Here is a 26,210-nt window from a genome sequence, read left to right on the forward strand (position 1 = left end):
TTTATTTTCAACAGTCAACTCATTTGGAGAAGTGCCATGCTGAAGTTCAACCGTGTACAATGTTAACTGTGTCTCTGCCAGCAGCTGAGGACTTGCACCACGCCACCTTCTCCAGCACCTCTTGATCAAGCAATTTTGGAGTTCCTCTCTCCGAGAACTCAGCAGGTGTTTAAGCAACCTTCACTCTCACCACGCTCCTTTTATTAATTATTTTTGCCCCCTCTCAAAAATTATTCTCACTCTCTGAAGAGTGAGATGGAATTTCTCATTCTCTCCTCAATCAGCACTCAGCAGATCTCCTGCTCACCTCCTGTGAGATTTCCTGATTGTTTAGAACCCAACTGCTGGAAAAGCAAGCAGGCATTTGGGCTGATGAAGTTCAACGTCTCTGCTGAAGCCAGCAATTGGAAGCTCATACTTGAACACGTCTTGGATCAAGCATGCAAGTCAAGCCAGTCATACAGTTCTGGCACTGGTTAATCCATGTTCATCCAGAACAAGTTCATAAAATATATAATCTTCTACTTCAAGGTAGAAAAGTATCTGTTAAAGAGTCAAAATAAGAGAAATACACGATGCTAAAGGAGTATTTCCATTATTTTTCTTCCACAGTAGGTTGGAAGTGTAGCGAAATATAAGGAAACAAAATAACACAGACATCTCGCCCTTTGTAGACCTTTCCTGACCAGTGGAAAACAGGAACCTCATTCCTCCATCAGCAGCTTCTTCCAATCCCTATTTCACTGAGGACTTTTGCATTTGTTTTTAAGTTTTCCTGGTGAAGCTTCAACACTGGACAATATTAGTTAATGAGTAGCACACTGCTATTCACCAGTTTCACACTTTCAAGTCCTTTTTATGGAGTTTCTTACTTCAAAGCGGTGTTGTTCTGCCCATTTAAGGAAATTATCCATATAACTGAGGTAATCTCAATTTATATCGTAACTCCACACATGTTGTTTGGAATAATGGGAAAACCCAATAGGAAATGCTAATTCACACTGGGTTTCTGGGAGTTCCAGATTTCAAGAGACATCTTTTGAGCTCTTCTGAAGTAATCTTCCTCAAACTGCAAGTTGTACTATTATAAGACTTAAGTTCTTCCCATTTCCTTTTTAAGGCTAAAATTAAACTTGCCCATTCCTTGGGGCCCAGAGGAACATCTGCCAGATGTCCAGACATCTATGTTGAACAATAGTCATCTACTTGTCAACTCTCTTTTTAATCATCCTTTTTATTGGTCTTCATAAAAGTCAATTCCCCTTTTAAGTCAAAGTGCACAATGCTAATGAATTTTCTTATAAAGGTCACTGGATGATCACATTTTTTTCCATTTCCACTTGCAGTTGCCCTGCTTTCCCTTTCCAGCACCCCATTGTGTACTCATATTCTTCACACTCCAAGCATACATATTATTGTATTTTTTAGTTTTCTTGCAAAAAAATAATATTTTTAATTATGGAAGGAAATTGTAAACATGACATCCTAAGTTTCTCAACAACATAACCTGGTGTGAAGCTAGTGAAAATGTAAAAGGAAATCAAATAATCCTTTAAATATTTTTAAAGCAGTGGTTCACAGGCTATGTCTAGTAGGTGTGAGAAAAGTGATGAAGAAAAGCATATTTAAATAGTGGAGAATAAGCTACCAATGCTTACTTTTTCTATTAGAGATTGGACCAATAAAAGATTCTGTGTGCCCCAAACCAAAAGCAATTGAAAGCCATTGTCTGAATGAAGAAATTTATGCCTGATTAGGAGAAACATTCATGTCACCACCATGGCATGAATTAAGATCATCTTTCTGGAGCTTCTTTAAAAACCAATGGGTTTGGGGGATTTTGTTTGTTTGGGATTTTTTTTTTTTTTTCAGTGGGTAGAACTGTTTTGGGATTTTTTTTTTTTTAATCAAAGTTCTTCAGCTAGAATTTTAACAGCAAGGAGAACTTCACTCTGTCTGGGCAGAACCACAGCAAGAAGCACCATTGACAAGAGCACAACTCTCTGAAGAGGTTTCAGTCTCACAGTGAGGAAACCCAGGAAAAAACCCAAAAAAACCAACCAAAAAAAAAAAAAAAAATTAAAACTACTGCAACGTTGTTTGGTTTTCTAGGGCGTTAAGAGGCCCTCCCAAAAAGATCCCGATCTTAAATCTCAGAGCTGTCCTTGGGTTGCACATGCCACGCTCAAGGGCAGTGTGTCTGCAGGGCACTGCCAGCACTGGGCTGGCCTCCCCAGGAGTCAGAGGAGAACTCACAGCTCTGAACCACAAGCGCTCTGCATACGGCCCGTGTAGGGGATGGATATTTGGGATCTGACCCAAATAAGCAAAGGTCAGTGGGCAATTTTTCAGTTTTTCTTCAATGGCTGACTTAGACCTGTGTGGAGGTCTGAAAAATCCATCCAAAAAAAATCACCTCGGGGAAAGGGGAAAAAACCCAACCAAAACACCACAACAGCAGCAAAAACAAACAAACAAACAAACAAAACCCCAAAACCAAAAGCAGTTAGCCTCTATTTTTTGTCAAAATACAAGATTAAACATACCTGAAATGGTATGTTCCATGGCCCTCTTCTGAAAGATGGAGGCAACCAGAGAACCTCAACAATTTGGGTGACACATCAGCAACCAGGACTTAAGAAATGCACCGTTGATAAAGCAATATCCTCCCGAGGTGTATTAGATTACACATTAAAACATTTCTTCCACAGCAAAAAATAAAACAAGGGCATTGATTTTTAACCTCTAAGACGGATCTGGAGTTCATCACCCCATCACTGCAATCCTCAAATTCCTTCTGGTTTTTTGCACATCTGGGAGGATGTTCTGATTCAGATTCACCAGTCCCCCATCCTGCCACTTAACATCTTCCCACATTTGTCCTTAAACACCTCAGAATAATCAATGTATGGACATCACCGACACCTTCCCATGGAGTTGTGCCTTCAAGCTCAGCAGCACTGCACCCCGGTGTCCCCCTCCTGCATTTCAGGGTGTATTTTGAACTTTTTGAGGAATTGCATCTACTGTGCATATTTCAGTGGGTGGGAAAAGATCCAAGGCCTGCTCTGGATCTACTCAAAATTGCTTCAGATTAAAAGGTGGGTTAAAAACAAAGCACACGGATTCCTGCTCAACTGCTATCTCGCTTTAAAGATCTCAGGTTTCCATAATGACATTAAAATCACAGTAAGAATGCTGCTGTAAGTTTTCAGGAAAAAGCAGTATTTTATGACACCAAAAAGACAGCTGTGAAAACTGTTTTGCTTTTTCCAAGAGAAATTATGTATGTTATGATGCTCTGAGGAACCTACTAAAAGCTTGCCAGTATCACTTTAATGAAGCCTAGTGAGTGGGGAGAAATATTCCATCTTAATTTAAAACGCATCCAAAAGAAGGAATGCTCTTGAAAATGAGATGTTAAAAATCCCAAAAATTAGGCATCATCACCTAGGAAAAAAAGAGACATTTCATGATACACTCTGGAAGAACCTGAGCAGCCTCAACCTGCATGCACTTACCTCCAAATGCTTTCAGAAATCTAAAAATATATGCTTATATACACTATTTGCTTGGCCAACTGATCAACCTCCAAAATCCTGTGGTCTTTAACCAAGGAAAAATATCTAGAAAGGTGACCTCTGCATGAAAGCATCAGAGTAAAAAAGCCTGAGGATGTGTTTCTCTGTGTGAAGGAGAATCTGAGCAATTTCCTCCAATCCTCATTTCCTGATAGCATGAAGACAGCGAGAGAAGACCCATCACAATGTTGTGCATTGAAAAAAAAAAAATCTGAAGGGGGGAAACCTTTAGGGGGGGTAAAAAAATCATGATTAAGCCATCTCCTCTGCCCAGCAAAGCCTCGAAACATGGAGAGACATCCACAATGTTAGGAGCACTTCCCATCTCAGCTTTGTCTACTCTCTCTCTCTCTCTCTCTCTCTCTCTCTCTCTCTCTCTCTCTCTCTCTCTCCTCCATTTTCTGGTGGAGCTAGAGAACATGACATGGCTTACCTGACTCAGATCACAGCTCTCTGCCAAACTAGTCACTTCCTCTTAGACATGCGAGCAGCCTTCATGAGACAAACAGACCCCCACAGACGCACACACAAAAGCAGGAGCAAGGAGGCACTCAAAAAAACTTGGGAGGTCTCTCCCCTTCCAAACACCAGAGAAACAAATGAAACTTTTTTGCCTTTTTCTCTCTTCCCCAATCAAAAAAAAAAAAAAAAAAAAAAAAAAAAAAGAGAGAGGGAGGTGAAGGGGAAAGGGAAGGGAGGAATCCTAAGGAATCCTATCAGATCACAACCACATGAAGCTCCAGGAGGATTCTCTGTGTGAGGAGAATAGAAGCCACAGTGCTGAGGGGAGCCGGGGGGCACGGAGAAGGGGGAGAAGGAAGGAGAAGGTTACTCCAGAAGACATAAAGAAGCCTGTGGACTGTGTGTGTGCATGTGTGCGAGAGCGAGGAGAAGCTTTGTGTTGTGGAGCCTGGACTGGAACCAAAGCAGACAGCTTGCAAATGGAGGACAAGGGAGATAAAGAAAGGGAAAGAGGGGGAGAGATAGGGAGAAACCTGCTCCGGGTGGGCTGGGAAAGGGGCAAAGGGGAGAAAGCGCCTTCTCCCTTGCCTGGTTTAAAGGTAGGGACATCGGGGAACTGAGCGAGTAGAAGTGGGCTCCTTCCCCTTCCTTTCTTCCCTTCTCGCTCTCCTTTCTCTCAAAGGAGAGCCACAAGCGTGTGTAATGGCTCCTGCTCTCCAGCCGAACGCTGTCCTCTCCTCCAAGGCACCTCCTGCGGGCACCAGCAGCCCCCCAGCCCCGGCTCCGGGCGCCGGGGACCCCCGCATCCCAACTCCAGAGAGCCGCGGAGGGGGCACCACAGCCGGGGCGAGCAGGGCAGCGACCAGAGGGGACCAGGAGCAAAGAGGAGGAGGAGGAGGAGGGGGAAAGAGTGGCTGGGAGAAAGAAAGGAAGAAAGAAAGAAGGAAAGAAGGAGAGAGGGAGAGAGGGAGAGAGAGAGAGAGAGAGAGAGAGAGAGAGAGAGAGGAAGGAAGGAAGGAAGTAAGGAAGGAAGGAAGGAAGAAAGAGGTCACCCGATTGCCTGGGTCGTGCCAGCACGGAGCTTTTCTCTCCTCCGTGTGTCTCCCGTCTCTGATCCAAGTCCACACGCACAGCACCATCCAGACCTCGCACACACACACATATCCTCTCGGGCACCCCCCACCCCGAAAGCTCGGCTGGTATCTCACTTATCTCCCCATATTTCCCCCCACCTCTCCCCCACCACCACCACCACCGCCCCCCCCGTAATGCAACAACAAAAAATTAATTAACCGCCTTCCTCCTCCTCCCACCACCACCACCACCACCAGCAGCACCTCCTCCTCTTCTCCTCCTCCATGCAAGAGACTTCTCTCTCAAACAAAACACCCCGCTCTCGCTCCCCTCTCTTCTCTCTCTCTCTCTTTTTTTTTTTTTTTTTTTTCTCCTTTCCTTTCTTTCTTCCTCCTTCCTCCGTTGACCGAATGAATGGATTTCAGAGGAAGGTGGTGGAAAGAAAGACAGACATAAAAGACCAAACAAAATAACACACGCACACACAACAGAAAGAGACACACACACCACACGCACCACACACACACACAACACACAACACAAACGAGAGATGATCTCTCCAATGCCAAACCAGAGATGGGTTTTAATTGCGAGAACTTACAGGAGCGTCCCGGCACTGCTGCTCTCGCTGCTGCCTCCTCTCCTCTCCTCTTCCTCTCTGCCTAGCTCTTCTTGTTATTGTTGTGGAAGTTGTTTTGTGAGTCTCATGTGCTCCTTGCCAGGTCTCAGCAATGGAGGATCGCCATCTTTCCCTGCTTTTCCCCCCCTCTCTCCCTCTCCCTCTCCCTCTCTCTCTCTCTCCTTCACTGGTTTGCTGCAGCTGCAGATGACCTGAGATATCCGTCTCTCTCTCTCTCTCTCTCTCTCACCCTCTGTGTCTCTCTCTGAATAATGAGCAACCAGAGGGAGAGAGAGAAAGAAGACAATCTCCTCTCCTACCACACAAAACGCAAGAGCACCAGGGGGTGCAAGAATCCTTTCTAACAACAACAACAACGTGTAGGGGAAGAGGAGGAAAAAGAGAAAGAAAAGAGAAGAAAAGAGAGGAGGAAAAGGCAAGAAGAAAGAGGAGGGACGTGGAAGAGGAGGGGGGAAAGCAAGCAAGCGAGAGAGATCCAGCAGGCAGACAGATGGAGGAGAAGATGGTAGTGATAGAGGAGGAGGTGTTGAAGATGAAGGAGATTAAGAGGAGGAAGGTGGTAACAAAAAGTTAAGGTTTGGGACACTGAATCACTCACAGGCCAGGGAGGAGGAGAAGAAGGGGGAAAGATCTGAAGATCTTCCCCTTGCCAAGCTGTTGCCTTCACCAAGCTCTCGGTGCAGGAGCGCTCAGCAGCCCCTGCGATGCTGGGGGAGCCGCTGGCATGGAGCGCTCTGCTGGGTCATAGCTCTCCTCCAGCCATGACAAAAACCGGTTTCTGCATGCAGATCTGCCCCCGAGGTGATCCCTCAGACACATCCATCTAGAGGCTAATCTTCCCTGAGCAGGGTAAAGAACATAAATGGAGCTGGAGGTTGCAAAGTATAAAACCAGATCTACCACGTGGTTGGTTTTTAATCCCCCTTCCAGCTCGCATTTGATGTGGAGAAAGGACACTCGAATTGTCCATTTCTGGCACGTATTTTGAAGTCTACTCCTGGAAATAAAAGGCAGTCATCTCCAGGTTTTTTGTTTCTCACAAGCGTTTGGGAGAAAAGAGAGCTTGCACTACTATCACCAAAATCACTTCTACGTTGGTGAAACGTTGTTTTTTTTTTTTTTGGTTGCTTTTTTTTTTGGCCGCAAAATAAAATAAATAATTCCACTTAAAACAACTTTTACGCCTCCCAACACCTAGTTGTCTGCCTCTTTTGTGACTGATTATTTAAAAACCGTGGAAACTAACGATCAAGGCTCACAAAGAAAGGTATCTGGGTGATGAAGGCAAGCAGACAAAGACAAAGCGGCTGTAGCCTGCATTTTTATTTAGTCTCGTTTCTATTAAGCATTGTCCTGAGCTACTTCTTTTTTTTTTCTTTTTTTTTTTCTTTTTTTTTTTTTTTTTTTTTCCCGACGCCCCCACCTCAGCCCAAATCCAACCCCCCTTCCCCTCCCACAGCACCAGGTCAGATTCTTTCTGGGGTTATGTCCAGCCAGGGAAAGGGGGATGGGGGTGGCAGGGGCGGGAGGAATTAGGGTTTTACGTGCAGACTCGGTGAATCAATACGCGGGGAGTGAGGCAAAATCAATTTGAGCGCAAGGGCATGGCTGGGTGTTGGAACATCAGCGGGGCTTCTCCAGCTCCGCATGGCTGGGAGAGGGACTAGAACCACGGAGCTGCGGTTCGGATGGAGCGGGGAGGATGCTCCCCGTGCTCCCGAGGAAAGTTGGCGTGTTGGGAGTGAGTGGTGAACCTGAGGTGATCTCCTGGAATTTTTTTTTTTTTTTTTTTTTTTTTTTTTGGGTTTTTACTGGCTCTGGGAGAAGTCAGGCGTGTTAGAACTTCATTGTGTGTGTGTCTCTCTCTCAGCTCAGCTGAAGACCAAGCGCAGGAGCGCTGAGCGCAGCGGTGAAATGAAATGAAAATAAACGGAAAATCGGTCGCCCAGGTGGTGGTCAAATATTAAACCCATGCATGCTCCGATCTTCCCATCCGCAAGAATGCCGTGAGGACAAAGCAGGATCTCTCCCATTAAATCTTCCTTTTCTTTGAGCCGTGCAAGTTAATGACTAAACAGGAGAAAGATCTTCTCCCTCCTCCTCCTCCTCCTCTCCCCTCTTTCCGCTCCCCCCCCTCCACCCCAAACAAGTGCTGTGAGGAATGGGAGGAAGGATAGTTCCTGGGCAGAAGGAGCACTGTTGGATTTGGAGAATTCTTCTTAAGGAAAAGGGAAATAAAACACCACCAAAACTGAGGATTCCTGCTAGGACTCCTGGTTTCATGCAGACAAACGGAGCGGACACCTCCTAAGAAGCTGATAAAAGAACATTAAGGAAAAGGGAGGGACTGTCTTTACGGCTGCCAGAATGTGCATGTGTTCTGCCTGCAATTTTCTATAAATCATCCCCATCGCGGGAGCAGAGCGCCTGGGCTTTGCAATCCTTGACGTGTACCATCAACGCCGAGACAGATAATTCACCTCTTTGTCTCCCGGCGCTTTAAATTCAAAACCCGGGCAAACAAACAAACAAAAACAAACGGGAAGAAGAGAAAAAAAAAAAAAAAAAGAAAAAATAAAATTAAAATTAAAATTAAATAAATTAAAAGCGAGCGACAAAGACCAACCCACAACCACAAAACACGTTGCTTCTGAGCAGAAAGAAAGAAACTGGATCTTCATGGAGACGCTCTGGAAGTGTTTTCCCGCCCTGTCCCCCCGGCCTTTGGGAGGGGGAGGAGGGGGAATCCTCGCTCGCCGGTCCCGGAGGAGCCCCCGAGCCCGCGGGGACCCCCGCAGGACGCGCGGGGGGCTCGGGATGCTCCGCAGGGCTCCCGTGGTCCATGCTGTCCATAACTTCCTCCCGCGGGCTTGCTGCCATCCCAGGGGCAAAAAGCAAGGGGCAGCCACCCCGGAGACCCCCCCCCGAGCTTTCGGAGCGCTCAGGAATGGGCATTTGTGGCTAAGGAGAGGAGAGGGGAGAGCCCGGGGGGTGCAGGACCCTGTGAGGGTGGTGGAGAGCAGGGGGGACCCTCCTGGAGAGCCCCGGCAATGAAGGGGTTAAACTCGCTGGCAGCCCCCTGGTGTTGAGGAGCCGGGCGGGTTCAGTGTCCCATGGAGGGAGATGGGCATGGTTGGCTCCTCTCGGGGTGCCGGGGGTGTCCCGGGGCTCCGGAGCCTCGGGAGCCCCGCTCCGGGATTTCAGGGCGATTTCAGGGCGATTTCAGGGCGATTTCAGGGCGATTTCAGGTTCTTTCTGTCTTCCCAGCAAAGGTGGTGTCCCACTGCCGTGGTGGTTGGAAGGCACAGTAGAAGGGATGCTCTTTGGGTTTATAAAACAAATTAAGCCTTTGCTCATTTATCTGGTTGATGTTCCATCATTTATCTGGTTGATATTCCACCATGTAGCCACGGGAAGAAAAAGCCAAGAGTGAGGGTAAAAAAAACACCAAAAAAAACCCCCAAACGAACCAAAGAACTGTTGGTTTTTCAACAAGGAACCCAACACAAGCATCTTTCCAGCCTCTGGGATGGACTGCATCTTTCCTCACCTGGAGAATCCAACCAGCCTGAGCTTGATCCCAAGCATTTCATCCCTCGATGTGCAAATGGAAAATCCCTCAAAATCCCTCAATTTGGGCTTGGCTGTTGTGCAGTGAGTGGGGTTTGCATGTTCATGGCTGTGTCCTGTTCCTGTGAGCCCCAGGGAAGGAAGACCACAGGCAGAGAGGAGAGAAGATGGTGTGGAAAATCAAGATGATGCTGTCCTGAATTTCCGTTCTTCCTAGCTCATTCCCCTCACCCAAATCTGTTTTTCCATGGGTTATAATTATCTTCTCAGGATGGCAAATTGGTGCATTTAGCATGGACAGTAAAGGTGGTGTCCCACCACTGTGTTGGTTGGAAGTCACGGTAGAAGGGATTATCTTTGGGTTTAAGTAAAAGAAATTAAGCCTTTGCTCATTTATCTGGTTGATGTTCCATCATTTATCTGGTTGATATTCCACCATGTAGCCACAGGAAGAAAAAGCCAAGAGTGAGGTGGAAAAAACCACAAAAAAAACCCCAAACCAACCAAAGAACTGTTGGTTTTTCAACAAGGAACCTAACACAAACATCTTTCCAGCCTCTGGGATGGACTGCATCTTTCCTCACCTGGAGAATCCAACCAGCCTGAGCTTGATCCCAAGCATTTCATCCCTCAATCCCTCAAAATCCCTCAGTTTGGGCTTGGCTGTGGTGCAGTGAGTGGGGTTTGCATGGCCATGGCTGTGTCCTGTTCCTGTGAGCCCCAGGGAAGGAAGACCACAGGCAGAGGGGAGAGAGGATGGTGTGGAAAGATCAAGATGATGCTGTCCTGAATTTCCTTTCCTCCTAGCCCATTCTCCCCAGCCAAACCTGTTTTTTCCATGGGTTATAATTATCTTCTCAGGATGGCAAACTGGTACATTTGGCATGGACAGTAAAGGTGGTGGGTTTGTTGGGAGCCACAGTAGAAGGGATGATCTTTGGTTTAAATAAAAGAAATAAAGCCTTTGCTCATTTATCTGGTTGATATTCCACCATGTATCCACAGGAAGAAAAAGCCAGGAGTGAGGTGGAAAAAACCACAAAAAAACCCCAAACCAACCAAGCAACTGTTGGTTTTTCAACAAGGAACCCAACACAAGCATCTTTCCAGCCTCTGGGATGGACTGCATCTTTCCTCACCCGGAGAATCCAACCAGCCTGAGCTTGATCCCAAGCATTTCATCCCTCAGTTTGCAAATGGAAAATCCCTCAAAATCCCTCAATTTGGGCTTGGCTGTTGTGCAGTGAGTGGGGTTTGCATGGCCATGGCTGTGTCCTGTTCCTGTGAGCCCCAGGGTAGCCGGACCAAAGGCAGAGAGGAGAGAAGATGGTGTGGAAAGACCACAATGATGCTATTCCAAATTTCCTTTCCTGGGCAGAAATTCCCCCATTCCCATTCCCCCCAGCCAAACCTGTTTCTCCATGGGGTCTAATTATCTTCTCAGGGTGGCAAACTGGTGCATTTAGCCTGGCCAGTGAACACAGCCACAGTGAGCAAGAGACATCAGGAAAGCAATGTGGAAAATAAAGACACTGAAAGCAAAATCTATGTACATTGTCAGCAGTGAAGCACCCTTGTTAATGTCCTCTCACAGAACTGGAAGTGGCTTCTCTTTTTTCCCCTCCAGATTTGGAAGAAATTCTTCATTTTCCTACAACAACTTTGCATGAACTTGTGTTTATTCTCCTCTTCTTCACAGACGTTTTATCCTACCAGAACTAGGCTTCAGAATCCTTATGCAAGGAGCAAGTATTTTGTCAGCTCCCTGAACAACAAAATACCACTCTGTCTGTAGAATATTATGTTCTCCAGCTCTTGAGAGAATTTCACTTTCCTTTCTAAAAAAGATTAGTAATGTGCTGATCTGACTTTTACCCTGGTAACTCTCATATTTTCCTAACCTCTAATAGTTTCCCTATTGGGAGAGGACTTTGAGGAGAAACTGGTTGTCTGGAAGTGCTGAAGTCTTGCTCTGATCTATGAAAGACTAGAGACAGAGATGAGGCATCATCTCATCAAGAAAATTTTCTTTAAGCAAGTACTCTTATAGACGGCAGTGTATTCAAAAAGGTTTACCTGTAAATAGCGCAAATCCAGGCTCTTAAGAACTCTTCAGAAAATTCTCCTATTAAAAACACAAAACTTTTAGCCTGCTAACAAAATTGGAAATGCTTTTCTTTCAGCCTGGCAGAGCTCAGGCTGGGATCTCCAAGAGCAAGCTCTTCACAAGTGAGATCACTTTGTCTGCAAGCACACCCTAGAATGTTGAAATCCCACGGAAATATGTATTTTCATGTTGCTGAGAATGCTTAAGAGAACTGCACTGGTGAGGACCATGCTGGGTGTTGGAAGTCACTTCCTTCTCTGATAGATGCACAAGAGGCAATTATTAGAAATAGAGGCTTTGCTACCTTGAGGAAGCTGAATCTTCAGCTTGAGTAAACTCACAGTTGGGTTTTTACACCTGCCCCCAGCGCTCCTCAGAAACTCTTCACCAGGACCAGGACTCAAGAAATCACTTTGCAAAGGCAACCAGGGAACCATTCCTCCTCCAAAACCTTTCCATCGAGGCGTGGGACAGGAGTAATGGATGTGTGTGGTGCTGGCAGGCTGTGGTAGACCGCAAGGTGGGTTTGGTGGCTACCACAGGTCACCCTTCCCCAGCCTCAGAACACGCCTGGAAGTGCAGGCAGCAGGAAAAAAAAACAAATAAAAATTGTGTTTGGAGGCCAGTGAAACTTGCAGTGGAGTTAATGAAAAAGAATTCCTCCCGTGTTAAAATTAACTGGGTTGGAACCAAACTAAACACATCTGTTGGTCACTAGAACGTGGACCACAAATGGCCCTAGATCTTCATTAAGTAATTTGTCGGCGTGCATCCACTCTGCAGTGATAAGTTTGATTTAATAAAATAACAGAATGCAGCCCAGTCAAAGGGAAGTTTTATCCACCACTAGAACACAAGCAACAAACTTACTTTGCAAAAAAATCTGCAATTACCATAACAAGGATTTCTAAGCAGCTAAAGGCACATCCTGACTTCACTTACTGCTAAAAAGCAGTGACCATGAAGCTTAATCAAATTCACTTTTTTTTTTTCACTTCTGAAATCTTAAGAAGCAAAATATTCTTTGCTGTAGGTGCAAATTAAGTTTTATGAAATTCAGTCCCTCAAAAGACACAGCTGGATTTCATTTACCTTCAGCATGGCTTTAGATGGAGTCAATGAGATTGAAACTGCAGTCATTTTACATCACCTGACCTCTGGACGATGACAACAGTTTGCTGGTTGGGATAAGGTATCCCAATATTGCATTATGCTCACTGCTAAGAAGACTTCAGGAGAGAAACGTTTTGATTTTGTCTTCAGAGGCGAGAGGTACTGAGTGATTTGTGAAATGATTTTGAATTTATGGGTTAGATACAAACGGTTTCTGGCTATATTTACTGGTCATTTTTCAGAGTGTGCCCCCCTCCTCGTGTATTTTACTAGATGTATGCAATTCAATACAAATCTATTTTTGCTTGTACACCTTTGAGAAAAGCATTTCCTTTTTTTTTTTTTTCCCCCAAGACCTAAATAAAACCCTTGCATCTCTTGATTTGTCTAACACCTCAGTATTTTTAAAACTTAAGCCCTCAAATACCAGCCAATAATTTTTATTCTGTGTGTCCTAACCAACCTGTATAATATACAGCCTCCAAAAAAGCTTGAGCTCCCCTTCCTAGCTGGTTTTTCTGATACCTAATTTTTCTAGACACACCATAAAATTGATCAAGGCCATCTCTGGCTTGGTAGGGAAGTACCTGCTACCACAGCATAATCTGTCTGGTAGATGCAGTTTGATGACATTTTTATTGATACATTACAAAGTTAGCCCAAGTTTCTCCTTTTGAAGCAACTCCAGCAGGTATTTTCCTTGCCTGTGGAAGGATTTCAGGCGCAGTTGATTTCCCATCTTGCGTGCCTTTGAAGATGTAAAAAGGAAACAATGCATTTTATCTTCTCCTTTTTTGAAATGCTCCAGTTTATAGTCTATTTCCTAATGAAGCTGTTTCTTCGTCAGCTTTTGCTGATAGTCCCAGTGGTGCCCGTGGGTCAATTCCAGTTCATTTTCCCCGGGAGCAGAGGGATGCGCACTGCAGAAAGTGGAGCACTGCTCAAGTGCCTGCCAAAGCTCTGTTCTTCTAATAATGTCATTTGTTTTGGGCACACCTTTCCTCTCCCTGGGCTTGTCACTGCTGCTGCTGCTGCTGCTGCTGCTCTGGAGAGGTTTTCACAAAATCCCTCTGCGGGTTTTGCTCAGGGCCAGCAGAAAATCCAAGTTCTTCCTCATCCATTTGCTGGTCATTCATCTCTGTAAAAACATTGAATTTTCTCTAATCCCATGTATTTATGGCACTTTTAATTTTTTTTTTCCCCCCTATTCCACATCTCCAAATGATCAGCCAAATCCTCAGCTGATGCAATTTGGCTGGCTTCATTGACTCCAATGGATAAACTGCTAATTTAAACCTTCTGCTTGGCTCATTCTTGCATCTAATTGGGTTAATAATCTTTACCAATTCCTTTCAGTAATTTAGAGATTTCTCTTTTTTCTTGTAGGTGTTACGTGTTGAAATTATGTGCTTCTCTCCGTTGGTGCTTTATCTATGATTCAGTGATACCTCCTAAAGTCTTAGTCTGTTTTAAGAATTACATTTCTTTTCTGCTCCCCTTTCTGATCTCTGCAGAGTTATTGTCTCCTAATGCCCACCCTGACCTCCTTTATTTTAAACCACACTTTTTGCTGAGTTTCTCTCTGCATTAATTCAATTTAATATGCTGTATTTCAAAGGAGCCCTTCTTCTGCAACATCTCACCTATACTCGTGCTGTGACAATTATGTAGAAGGAATTTTTTTCCCCAGTTTTTAATCTTCACAGCTGTTGTGTTCTCTAGAATAATTGAAGATGCACCATTTGTGATGTGAGTTCATATTTCCAGTGTTGCGTTGCAGACTGATCTAGTCAGGGATAGCCAATCCTGTTGCCATGAAATGTAACTTCATCTTTAAGGAGATTGGTGCTACACTGCATATTAAAAAAACGCCAAAAAACAAAACAAAACAAAAAAAAAAAAAAAAAAACAAACAAAACAAAAAACCCCAAAACAAGTAAAAAAACCCAAAAATTCAAGTATATTTCATAATTTATGGACATCCTTACCTGTCTTGTGACTGCACATAGTAATGTTTTTTACACTAACATGTGGAAACAGCTGGGCACATTTTGTTTCCTTTTTTCCAGCACAAAAAAGATGAGGATTTTCCAGCTCTTTTATGGAAAACCAGGCTTTTGAGGTGACTGGGTGGATCCCGTTAACAGGGAGGAGGTAGGACAAAAGAAAGATGCAGAAAAGAACACAAAAGAAAGTCCATAAATAGTACCAGCACACTTGGAAAAAAAATCCTCACCTACCACTGCGAAAATATTTCAGCATCCCATTCTGTCTTCAGAAAGGTAACAATTATTTATACATATCAGTCTCTATGTAAATGCCACCTGTCCAATCAATATATTAATATTTGAATTAATTTCAAAAGAGGATGGCAGAAAAAAAAAAAGCCATCATTTCCTCAGTAATGAACTAATTTATCTGAAAATCTGACAACTGCAAGTGGGTGGTACTCCTTTTGGTGTAGTCTTTCAAAAGATATAGCTGCAATCAAGCTGGTACTTATTATTCTAATAGTAAAACACGCCGAGCATCAAAACTTGACATGGAATGTAATGAGAAGTGATATAATTGAGCAGAGATTTAGCAGATATGTTATTAGTTATGTTATTGTGAGAGTGATTTCTGCTCTGGGGAAGGGAAGGGAAGGGAAGGGAAGGGAAGGGAAGGGAAGGGAAGGGAAGGGAAGGGAAGGGAAGGGAAGGGAAGGGAAGGGAAGGGAAGGGAAGGGAAGGGAAGAATGGGGAAGAGAAGAACAGGGAATGGTCAAAAAAGGGAAAAGAAAAAGAAAGGTTCAAATGTGACTTGATTGCAGTAGTAACCAGAGAAGGGGATTCAGGAGAAGGCTGAGATGTAGAATCATGTGAATAAATATCAACACATGGAATCACGTGTTGATATTTATTGGTGGTATCTGGGAGAGATTGGAAGGGTCATAGTGGGTATTTGAAAATGCACCAGCAAAGGCAAAGTTTTTTCAGAACAGCCACAAAGAAATTAGTAGTTTCATGGAAAACACTAAGGGTTCATGTTTTGGATAGAAAAGGTGAGAGCAATATCAAGTTTGCAGCTCTTCAGAAGGAAAACTAGGTCAATTACATGTGCTGGGGATGTATTCTGGAGCCAGTTAGCTCCAGTTCCATTGAGTCTGCACTGAAAATTGCTCCCTGTCTCTAGACTGGATTATCAGACCTGTTGCTGCTTGTCTGTTCTGTTCTCAGTGTTTTTTGGTTTGTTTTCCTTTTTTTTGCTGCAGGTGCTGTTGCCTGTGGAAGCTTCTCCCTGGTGCCTGGTCATTCTCCAAGGTCCGAGTGTGCATAACGTGTTCCTAGTCATTGTGAGTGCAAATTAAATTCTGGTAAATGTGCCTCAGACACAGCTGATGCAGGTACTTCTGAGTCTGCAGAGTGCCTGGAGCAACAGCTCCAAGAGGTTTGGACCTTCTCATTCATCTCAGTACGTTCTTAAATTGTCATTCTTCACATTCTTCTAACTTAAACATCAGCTTTAGAGCCGGGCTCACATGTTTAACTGTTTCCCTTTTGATCATTTCATAGAAGCCCTCTGAGGTTTTTTTATTCCCTAATTTCAAAGTGTTTCTTGTGCCTTCCAGGTGAGAAAGTCCAGAGCTACGGTGATATCTGTTTTCCCTCTTGACAACTTTTAAGCTGCAAATGGGAATTTCCAGTGCAAGAACCCATGGCACACTAAGAAAAAAAACATAGGGACTGCAACAAATTAATTGGTTTGCCTACCTACTTAATTGTCCCTGGGATTAATGTGCTGAGTAATTAATTGCCTTCCTTGCCAGTTACTCGCGGGTTTCAATGTCCTCAGTGTAAAATCAAGCTGCCCATGTGATTTCACAGCAACAAGAACCCTTTGGCACACCAGCTCAGGTGGGGTTTGCTGGTGAGGAGCTCAAAATGTCTATCCACTCTTCATCTGGCTCTGCTGGGGTTGGAGGGCTGGTGTTCACCAGTTTTGTTCCACCAAACCTGATGGTGCTGATCAATTCACAGCAGTTTGGTGCTCCACGAGTTTATTCAAACATCCATTCTCCTCTACTGCTAAGTTAAACAATTGCTCTTTGTTCCTTGGAATGGGGGCACAGCAGAGGAGGTGTGAATCACAGGAGGTGAACACTTGGCATTCCTGGCCATTCCAGGTCAGTGTGCAGCTCCTTTCCCAGTGTTCAGGTCCAGAAGGAGCCCAGTTTCCCATCTGACCTCTTCATCTGCCATGAGCTGTTTTACCTTGGTCTTCCCCAGCAATCAGGACTGAAATCCATGCTCAGACTAAGCTCTGAGATAGATAGCCACAGTTTTTAGGCTGATGGGTGAGCCCAGCCAGCTTTGTGCTTTCCCTCTCTCCCAAGGTTCTCTTTGCCTTGCCTTGCCTTGCTTCTGTCGCACACATCTTTTAATGAAAAATCCTTTCCTTGGGATTTTTCCTCCTGAGAAGCTGAGAGGCCTCAGGAACAAAATGCAAACAGTGGTTATCTGCTGCTGTGGAATGCAACAGGTGCATCTGTGATTGGGCTCATGTGGCTGTTTCTAAATAATGGCCAATCACAGTCAGCTGGCTTGGACACAGAGCCCGAGCCACAAACCTTTGTTATCATTTTTTTTCTATTCTATTCTTAGCCAGCCTTCTGATGAAACCTTTTCTTATTTTATTTTAGTATAGTTTTAATGTAATATATATAATAAAATAATAAATCAAGCCTTCTGAAACACGGAGCCAGATCCTCATCTCTTCCCTGATCTAAGAACCCCTATGAACACCATCACACTCATCTGCCTCAGGAAATGGACCAGCCAAGCACTTGCAGTATCATAATTTCAGTGTAACCAGCCCATTTCCCGTGTAGACAAGCCCTTAGGACTAATCTCCTTGCCTGACACACAACCCCAGTTGCAGAAGCCTTGGAACACGTTCTGGGAGCTCTCATTTCACTCCTGGATCATGAAGCCTGCCAAACCTTTTCATTTTGTTCGAGGCTTCCTGCCATTTCAGCTCTGGAGCCCATCTGATTCCAGATCTTTTGCCCACCAGCCGAGGGGTTCCAGGCAAGGCACGCTCATCCTGCCACCAGGATGCTCCCACCGTGCCAAGCTCAGAATCCTCCTCAGTTCTTCTGTCCATGGGTGTCCAACCCTGTTCAGACGCTAACGGCTTGAGGAGTGGGCATTTTGAGGCCAGAATGAAGGTTTGGAGGTCTATGATTTTTCCTCATTGTTAATTTTCACAAATGGACAGAGAGGCACCTGCTCCTGGAGAGTTCTGTGATCTAAAGGCACCAATACCCTCCACTGTCTCTAATGTTGCCTTGCAAAATCAAGAAATTCAATTTTTCCTATTCAATCCTTTTAGTAGTTTAACCACCAAACAATGATTTTTTTTTTCATCAGCTTACCTCTGTGAAAATAGCAGGCAAAGATGACATTTTTCTTCCTTGTTTCATGGTTTTCTACATCCCATTATTCTTGCTTTAAGTTATTTTAACATATTATTAGAGTATATGAAAAATCCCAAAAACACCCAAGAGATTTTGCATTGATGCAGATGGATGTATCTCATGAAGACACTTAAGTGTAAGTACACACCACAGGCTGAATAGGTTTATTTGCATTTTATAGTTTTCAGTTTTAATAAGTCTCACACACTATTCCTAATTTTCTTTTTTTTTTTTAGTTAGATTCCAAGCCAGACCAGCAAAAACAAGTTTATATGGAGTTTCTAGCATTGGGGGAAAGCACCATAAAAAGAAGATTGCAGCAGACACAAAAGTTTCACTTTATAGCAGGAATTTTTCTTCTCGCTGTGTAAAACTCACCAGTACAAAAGAATCTCACTGCTTGAATGCTCTCAGCTAGGAAGTGCAGTAACTCCTGCTCATCCCTTTACTGGAGGGCAAAAAAAAAAAAAATAAAGATCACAGTCCTGGCTGTTTTCCTCACAATTTCGACCTCTCTTCTGCCAAGTTTTGTCGGGGCCTTCTGCTCACCTAAAATCCTCTAAAATCTGAAATATCTCCAGTAGCTGTCAGCCAGGTGTGTCCTCCCTCATTTGTCCCATCCCTTGGGGACCAGGCTGAGGAGCAGCATTCCCGTGTCCTTCCCAAGGGTCTCTAGCTGGGATGGCTGTCCCAGGGCACCAGAGAGTCACCACATTTCTCTTCACAGGGAAAAGCAAAGCACAAATTCCTGAGAAATCTCTAAAATTCATGTTCTCTAAACCTCAAAAGGAACCAAAAACTCTCATGTACTACACCTATATTCATTCACAAATAAAATTTGTGGATATTTAATTACATTAATATATTATATATTAATTATATATTATATTATATTATATTATATTATATTATATTATATTATATTATATTATATTATATTATATTATATTATATTACATTATATTATATCATATCATATCATATCATATCATATCATATCATATCATTACATTACATTACATTATTATATATTATTTTATATATGATTATGTTCTTATATTATGTATTATATATTAATTATAATATAATTTTATGCATTTTAAAATTATTTACCTAAAATAATAATTAAATTATAATATAAATATATTAATTCACTAAACAATTAAATCCATATATATGTATATGTCAAGACTGTCAACTGACAGTCACAAAATACTGTACAATAAAGTACAATTAAATACTCAACAAAATATAATATAATATAATATAATATAATATAATATAATATAATATAATATAATATGTAATATAATGTATATAGTATATAGTATATATAATAATATTATATAATAATTTACCTTCTAATAAAATAAAATAAAATAAAATCCTCCTCATCATTCCTCTGCATAAAAAAAAAAAATCTACAATATTTGAAATAAATTATATTCAAAACTAAAAATATCTACAATACCAGAGGGACACATTTATCTCCCCTGGGATGTCTCCCTACATCCAGCCATGCCTCTCATCCTGCTCCACCATCTCATTTCTCTCCACTGGGCACTCGAGGTTGAAATCAGGGCTGGGAAGGGCCTTGGAGACCAAAGATGTGACCTGGAACAAAGTGTTGGGACCAAATGCTGTACAGGTGAGGAAATGTGTGTCTGGAGGGCCATCTAACTTTTTCCTGTCTCAAAAAAATAAGTTGTTTGTGAAAGATAAAAAAAAAGCACTTGTATTTTGAAATGTGAATTCTGTTGATCTTGTTCTTTGGTTTATTAAGAAATGCTCTTGCAAGTGAGGACAAAAATCAAATTAATCCCATTCCCTGCCACTAGTGACTCTTTTCCCTGAGGTCTTGGGAGCATAAATCATTTCCTATTCTCTCCTTTTCTCTGGAACACAAGAGAACAAGATGCAATGGCTTTCCATTGATCTTCCTGAGGAGAAAGGGTGTATTGGGTCACCTCAGTCATGCAATGGAACACAATTAAACTTACTCTAAAGCATTAAAAACACACTGCAAAAGGCCACCAATTAATCTAGGTGCTTCTTGTTTCAGGTTTCTTTTCATTAATCAGTGTGTTATTTTTAATGGCCACTAAGTAGAGTTGTCAAGAAAACAAACTTTTAAATTCAAGAGAGGTTCGATATTTTGAATTTTCTTTTTGTTCTGTTCAGAAGAGGAAGAAAAAACCTCTCATGACTGTTTCACTGTATTTTAATTTAATGACTCATTTTCTGATTAAAAATTACCAAAGACATAAGAGTAGCATTTTGGTAAAACTGTATAACTCCAGTTGTAAAAGTATAACTTTCTATATAACTGTGTACAGAAAATTAGTATCTCAAGAGTAATTTTTATAATTATTTTGTCCTTCCATGCGTTTTTCTAGCAGTATTTGCTAAACAAATTGCACCAATTTTAAAAATAATTAGTTAGTAATATATAAATGGTATCCCAATAACTTATTGATAGCTGGAGAGGTTTAAAAATACTCTTCTCTAACAGAGGCTTGAATGAAAGAGTAGTTGTACTGAAATATATTAATGTTTTATAAATTTTTTTTGTGAATACAGTGAAAGTAATTTGAAGACTTTTAAAACAGGAATTTAATATTTTCATGACACTTTTATCAGCAAACTTTAGAAGTTATTGGCATCCTAGACTGAGCAGATCAATTCTGTAGTCTAGGAATTTGGGAAAATTATAACCACAGTCATTGAGATTTGCAGAAAAATTTAAGTGGAAGTTGTAACCCATTTATCTTGGCAAATTTTGTAAAATTTATATTTGCATTCCAATCATATAAACAATGTTCAACATAAAGGTGAAGCAAGCATCTTTAAAAATGTTGGGTAGGAATGGCAGACACTAAAGAATAATACTGAACTAAAGTTTTTCAGGCAAGTGTTATCAAAACAGCACCAATATATTTACCAGAGCATTCAAAACATTGAGAAGCGGGTGAACAAACCAAATTTTGAAAGATTTGGTAGATCTGTAGCAAAGATGGAGCAACACAAAGGCTTTCAATGCCAGCGTTGCCTGCAGAAAATATCCAGTTTACAGGGAAAAAACAGTGCCCATGCTCAGTTTAAGGCACAGGTGAGTTTGGCTGGGCGAAGAAAGAAAGGAAATAACCAGGAATTATTCCAACTCTGGCATGCACAGGCACCTCCTGTGGCAAAGAGGGGCACAAACCACACTGCACTGATTTCTGCACAAACGCCTCACACCCAGCCCCTGCCCTTCAGCAACTGCTGGGGCTGGGCTGGAAATGGGATTGCCAAGTAATAGGAAACAATTTGTGGGAAAATGAGTGCCAGTCAGGTTTGATCAGCCTGGAAACCACGTTTCATAAATGGCCAAGTGTCCTGAGCTGCGGCCTGCTCCTGTTTCCACGCAGAGTTTATTCAGCCCTGTCACTTTCTCACCCCTGTTGGATTGGAGAGGTGAAACAACAGCAAATATTGCTCGAGGAGGACATTTCTGCCTCCCTGTGTGTGTATTCCTCGTTGCTGAAGGCAAAGTGAGGTTTTCCTTGAAGATCAAAGACTTCCTGTAGCGTGATCGGTATCTAAAGGTGATTTCATATGCATGATGAGCCTGCACCTTTCTGATTCACTCCTGCAGCTGGGGAGCTGCACTGCTCACTGCCATAATTAATGCCACCTCTCATTAGTGTGCTACACTCAAATTAGTCCAAACCTCCCCACCAACCACAACAGGGCTTGACTCAAACCTTGAGGGCATCTCATCTTCCTTGCTCCGAGTCGTGCTTCCCTCTGGATGTATTCCCACCATCCTCATCCTCCTGCCACATCTTCCTCAGCCCAGGCACTGTTTTTTCTTCTCTCTGCAAGCACAGGAGCAGAGTGGAGAAGGAGGAGCACCTGCGCATCCCTGGTTTTCAGTCTGGCTTCACTTTACAGGCAGGGGAAGGATGCTTCCCTTGCTCCGTCTCCAAAATTCTGCTTCTGGTCTCACCCAGCAAGGCCATGCTGTAGCACAGAAATCAGCCTGTTGCACTCATTTGTTAGGCTTTTTTTTTTTTTCCTCATTTTCAGATGGTCCTTTCCAAGAGATTAGCCCCTCCCTGCCACACATCTAAAGAAATAGAGAAAAAATAAAGTTTTTCCGTCTAGGTGTGCTTGCGCTTTTCTCTTTTATGGAAGGATCGGTCAATCCTTCAGCTCAGAAAGTTTAAGGAGGAGAACAATATCCCATGGGGCCTCAATCAGCTTTGCCTTTGTTTCCCGAGGTAACAAGTACCCTTCATGGGCGCTGCAGAGCACAGTGGATCTCCCAACCCTGCACACTGTGTGAAGAGAACAGAGCATCTTGTCAGCTAAAAAATGGCAAACAATTGCAAATACAGGCAATTGCAAATACAGACAATTGCAAACACAGACAATTGCAAACTGCACCACTGTTTGAAAAGGAAAATGGACTCCTTTGCAATTGCCCTGGCTCGTGCAAACACACAAGCAATGTGTGTATGTGAAGGCTGAATGCATGGAACACACAGAACTGTGTGAGGAGGATACCTGTGAGCCCAAAACTGCTGGGAAAAGGGCAAAGAGAGCCACAGGAGCACCACAGATCTCAGCTGGCTTGCTCAGCCCCTCTGGAAACGCTCAGAGGCCCAGGTGATGCTCACAGCACCAACCCCAAGCAGAAAGGAACAGAAAGCTTCTTCAGCCAGTGCAGAGCGAGTTGATTTTGGCTGAGCTGCTGCAGAACATTTGATAAAGCTAATGTTTTGGCAAAAGCTTCAGGCTTCTCAATCCAAGTGAGGATTGTCCCACAGAAATGAAGGGATTGCCTGTTCTATTTTGGCCAAGTAGTTTGCAGGGTTGAGCATTAGTAATAGTTTGCATTAGTGACTGTCATCCCCATGGGGTTAACTCAGATTCCTCTGTGTTTTTAGAGCTTCCACTGCTCGGGCAGCAGCCTGGTGGATTTCCCTCCCGTTATTTAGGTGTGTGCTCCGTTTCATTCCCAATTAAACCCATTTTGGAGAAGGGTTTGTGGAGGTGGTGCCGTCCACACCTGGCCAGAGCTGAAAATCTGAGCTGAAGTAAAGAGGGAAGGCTTGGCAAAGACACCGCTTTCAAAATTTGAAAAAAAAAAAACAAACTTGAAGATTTTGAAAATTCAAAAAAATTTTCTCTCTTTAAAAGACACCACTTTCAAAATTTGAAAAAAAAATTGAAAATGTAGAAAACTCAAAAAATTTTTCTCTCTTTGAAAGACACCACTTTCAAAATTTGAAAAGAAAATTGAAAGTTTTGAAAATTCAAAAAAATTTTCTCTCTTTGAAAGACACAGCTTTCAAAATTTGCAGTTTCAAAGCTCTGTTGTGGAGTGCAGCACATTGGTGTTTTTTTGATGGAGGTGCTGGCCCTGTGAGCCAGCTGCTGTTCAAGGTACGAGATTGGATTGGAATCCACTTCTGGACATGCATGATACAAAGCACAGGGGCAATTACACAACCAAGTTCTCACAGCATGCAGTAATACATTCAGTTTTGTAGAGGCTTACCTTAATTTATTTTAGTTTTTCCTTTTCTTCAGAATGTGGAGGGGTATTACCAGGAAAGGATCTCTCCGTGGCTGTTCTGACCTTGTATTCCTTCCTCAAGCATCTGCTCTTGGCCATTGTCAGAGATGGGATCAATCTGACCTAACATGACAAACTCTGCATACCTCAGGTAATTGCATATTTTCTTTTTTCTTCTGCTTGACAATGCTGGTGAATTGTCGAGTAGGATGGAGCCTTGATTTTGTCTGATGCTGTTAAATAAATAATATTAGTGAAGGAGAAGGGAATGGATTAAATTCAAGAGTCTTGGCACTACAACACCTCTACAGCATCATTTTCTGCATTAGGAGCACAACAGACATGCAAAAAATGATGTTGATGTTAAGGTAAGCCAGAATAAGCCTCAATTTTCTACAGAAGTTACACAGGCTCTCTGTTGCCTTGCTTTTTATTTAATCAGGAGTGCTTATTTTATTTTATTTTATTTTATTTTATTTTATTTTATTTTGTTTTATTATTTTATTATTTTAATATATACATTATTTTATTTTTAAAATTTTATTTTATTATTTTATTTTTATTCTATTTTATTTTATTCTATTTTATGCTATTTTATTATTTTAATATATATTATTTTATTTTAATTTTATTCTATTTTATTTTATTTTATTATATTCTATTTCATTTTATTCTATTTTATTTTATTATTTTTAAAATTTTATTTCATTTTATTTTATTTCATTTTATTCTATTTTATTTTATTCTATTTTATTTTATTTTAATTTTAATCTTACCAGCTCAGCTAACAAGCCTTTCAGAGGAGGAAGCTGAAGGAAACAAAAACCACCTGAGCTGGCTGTGGGCACACTGGCAGTGCTGTGGGGAGCACAAATCTCCATTTTTGTCCCCAAAATTCTTGCCCAGGAGGTAACAGAGGTTTCAGTGGAGCTGGGTTGACTTTCCCCTGCAAGATTCCAGATGTGTGCAGGCACTCATGCCAGAAATACACAATAATTTGTAATTCCAGAAAATTCTATATGATGAAGGCTGTATTTGCATGTCTTCCCTATAGATCAGGTGTGGAACTCTGCATGTAAAGGCTTAGCTGCCTTGCTTTTCACACCAAAGTCTTGTAATGGAAATTTTTTAGATCCTTCTTCAGTTTTTGACGAATTTATGGCATCAGATATTAACTACTAGACTGTAATTTTCATTAATGACTTTTTAATAAAAAATGGAAAATCTGCAACATAAAGTTATTCGCATGAAGTGACCACTGAAGTCTAAACTTTTTTGTTTGCTACATTACAAATTTTCTCTATTTATCATTAAAAAGTTACCCTTTACTGAAAGAAAAGTGGTATATATTGTCTATATGAAACATATCTTAATATTGAAAATAAATGAAATATCTTTTCAATATATTGAAAAATATATTTTTTCATTAGTTAAAATAAAATTATATTAATATTATAAACACATTTAATATTAATACCATAAACACATTTAAGACTTGAAATGTAAATATTCAAGAAAAAAAAGGAGGTTTCAGCTTTTCATTCATGAATACCAGAGAGCTAAACAAGACTACCCACACGCTGTATTTAATCTCATATTACCCAATTTGACAGCGGGGCATGAAAATATGAAGCATATATTCTGCAAATCTCGTGTTAACAGAGGCATCTCATGTATCATGGAGAAGTTCTGTATGTCTTTAAAGGAACAAATCCTGGGTGAGAGGTGTAGTAGAAAAACAAAAAAAACAAACAAACAAAAAACAAAAAAAAAAAAAAAAAAAAAAAAAAAAGTGCCAAGGCCGTAAGTGGAGAAATGCTTGGATGGAGTGGTAAAAGTGTATGAGAACAGAAGCCTGAACCAGAGAAAAAGGATTTAAAGCTCCCTTATGCCCTCAAGATAACTCTCTTAATGAAGAAAAAGTCCTCCATGAGTGGCAGAAATAATGAATTTTGGTTTTCAGCATCTCTTTCTCATGTGCTTTTTCCCATCTCTAATAAAGGGTGAGGTTATTAGCCACTCTCAGGGAAAGAAAAAGGAAACATCATAAGCTCAATTATTCGAGTGGTTTCTCACTGAGAAAAAGCAGAAATAAATGGCTGAAGCTGCTGCCCAAGGAGAGCAGAGCCAAAGCTAAGGGCACCCAGGAACCAAATAAAACATCCCAGGTAAAATTCTGCCCTTAACTTCACATTTCTGGCCTTTCACACCCTGTTTTTGCCTGCTCAAACAGGTATTTTTCTCCTCTCTCGGGGTAAGATGTGAAATTTTTACTAACTCTTTGTTTCTCCATTAGCCAAGGCTTCCTGGCTTGCTGGGCATGATAAAATAAACCTAAATTTACAAAGTGCCCCAGCTATGAGGACACCAGCTGTATCTGAGGGTGAAATATCAGAAGACTGCAGTGCTGGAGGAGAGGCTTAGCACATCGACTTTTCTGTTAAAAAAAAAATAAAAAAAGAAAAAAAATAGCACTTCTGATGATGCAGTGATAAAGCTAACATGGTTATGAAGGCAAGTGACTGCAGACTTTCTAAGCTTAAGGATTAAGGTTTTAGGTTAAGCAGCCCTTCTGGACAGAAAAGGGGAAGGATTAAAAATCAGAAGGAAGATCAGCTGTCCCTGCTCATAATATGGGC

At 41.9% G+C, this 26,210-nt stretch overlaps 1 protein-coding gene across 1 annotated transcript in view; it reads right to left on the bottom strand.

Annotated features, from left to right (window-relative positions):
* The window catches only part of ZNF462 (zinc finger protein 462), an 89,003-nt gene extending 82,414 nt beyond the window's left edge, over positions 1–6,589 (bottom strand). The window contains exon 1 of the mRNA XM_058823946.1: positions 6,356–6,589. The gene's annotated coding sequence lies outside the window, so the exon portion shown is untranslated. The remainder of the gene's footprint in view (positions 1–6,355) is intronic.
* Positions 6,590–26,210: the final 19,621 nt, after the last annotated feature.

The sequence above is a fragment of the Ammospiza caudacuta genome, chromosome Z (genome assembly GCF_027887145.1).
Source record: "Ammospiza caudacuta isolate bAmmCau1 chromosome Z, bAmmCau1.pri, whole genome shotgun sequence".
NCBI classification, from domain to species: Eukaryota; Metazoa; Chordata; class Aves; order Passeriformes; family Passerellidae; genus Ammospiza; species Ammospiza caudacuta.